The sequence below is a fragment of the Mus caroli genome, chromosome 5, assembly GCF_900094665.2.
Source record: "Mus caroli chromosome 5, CAROLI_EIJ_v1.1, whole genome shotgun sequence".
In the NCBI taxonomy this organism is placed as follows: Eukaryota; Metazoa; Chordata; class Mammalia; order Rodentia; family Muridae; genus Mus; species Mus caroli.
In genome coordinates this window covers 144221793-144223733 of record NC_034574.1, presented here as the reverse complement: position 1 = coordinate 144223733, position 1941 = coordinate 144221793, and the positions used below count along the sequence as shown (strand labels likewise).

The 1941-nt window shown below is 37.9% G+C and overlaps 1 protein-coding gene across 3 annotated transcripts in view; it reads left to right on the top strand.

The window, feature by feature from the left end:
* Window positions 1-1941, top strand: part of N4bp2l2 (NEDD4 binding protein 2 like 2) — a 64559-nt gene that overhangs the window by 4824 nt on the left and 57794 nt on the right. The window lies entirely within an intron of this gene.

Here is a 1941-nt window from a genome sequence, read left to right as displayed (position 1 = left end):
TTTTTTGGTTTTTTGAGACAGGGTTTCTCTGTATAGCCCTGGCTGTCCTGGAACTCACTTTGTAGCCCAGGCTGGCCTCGAACTCAGAAATCCGCCTGCCTGTGCTTCCCAAATGCTGGGATTAAAGGCGTGCGCCACCACGCCCGGTTTGGTAACGTTTTTATTATGTTACAAAGTTTTTCATTCAGATTTCTAGTTTATAATTTAAAGATAGTACAGCACAATTTGTGTAACTGTGGAAAATAACTCGACTATAAATTCCTTGCAGTTATATAGGATGTATGCTAAGCCAGGTTTTAAAAAAATGCTATCATTGGGTAAAAAATGTCTAAAGAACTTATATTTACTTGTAATATGGTCTAAAGAAATAAAATTCCTTTGGGTCAGTGGTTCTCTACCTTTCTAATGCTACAACCCTTTAATATAGTTCCTCATGTTAAGACTGACAACCATAAAATTTTCATTAAAACTTTGATTACTTGGTCATAACTAATTTTGTCACTGTTATGAATTGTAATGTAAATATCTGGGTTTTCCAGTGGTCTTAGGTGACCCCTGTGAAAGGATCATCCAACCCCTAAAGGAGTTGGGACCCACAGGTTGAGAGCTGCTGCTTTAGACACAAAAACAGATATTCAGTTTATAATAGAGATTTTTGTTTTCGTTTTTTTGCTTTTGTTTTTCGAGACAGGGTTTCTCTGTGTAGCCTTGGCTGTTCTGGAACTCACTTTGTAGACCAGGCTGGCCTCGGAACTCAGAAATCCGCCTGCCTCTGCCTCCCGAGTGCTGGGATTAAAGGCTATAATAGAGATTTTCAAGCTAGATAATAAATTATTTAAATTTTCTTTGTATTTTGATTCATGTTATTTATGTGAAGATTTTGTAGAGAGTATGAAATTAAGACTCGAAAGAGTGAGGTTGTACAAAGAGAATGTTCTAGATTTAGACTGTCAGAAAATAGTTGAGGTTTGGAAATTGGATGAATTAATTCTACTAGTTAGAATTGAATATAGGAAAATTATAAGAAAGTTAGGACAACAGATTAGAGAATGTTGAAATTAAGCTCAGTAAAATTTTAAGAACATTTAAATTTAGTAAAGAGATTAGGTATCTATTATATTAGGTAGAGGTGTGTATATCTGCTTGGAGAAAAGAGGAACACTTAAGAGTGGAAAGATGAGCGGGGCAGTGGTAGTGGGCAGTGGTGGCGCACACCTTTAACCCTAGCACTTGGGAGGCAGAGGCAGGCGGATTTCTGAGTTTGAGGCCAGCCTGGACTACAGTGTGATTTCCAGGACAGCCAGGGCTACACAGAGAAACCCTGTCTTGAAAAACAAAAGGAAACAAAAAAAGAGTGGGAAAATGGATGCATAGTAACAAGTGCTTTTTGTATCACAATTTTCAATTTACAGAGTACTTTGACATGGAAAGTTTGGTGAGATGGGTTATGTTTACATTTTATAGGAGCAAAGCCTAGAGGAAATAGTTGAGGGTATCAGAAGCTACTATTGAAAACCACCCACCTGCCCCACCCCCCGAAAAGCAATGATAGTGGACTTTCCCCCATGTTTTTATTTTTTAAAGGCTTTAAATTTTTATTTATCCATCTATCTATTATATTTGTGTATGTATCAGTGGCCCTGCCTTCATTTTTAGTTGTCTACTACATATGCACTTCTATGTGTGGGTCTAACTTCAAAGAGATAGAGAACATTCTCTCTCTCTCTCACACACACAGTGTACACACACACACACACACACACAACCTCTTTAGATTGATATTGTTTAAGACCATGAACTCCAGGATAGCCAGAGCTATTTATTCACAGTAGGGCTAGGACATGCTGGACTACATAGTAAGTTCCAGGCTACCCAGACTACCTCAGGCTACCATACTAAGACACACTGTCTTAAAACAGATTCCTTGCTGATTTTTTTTTT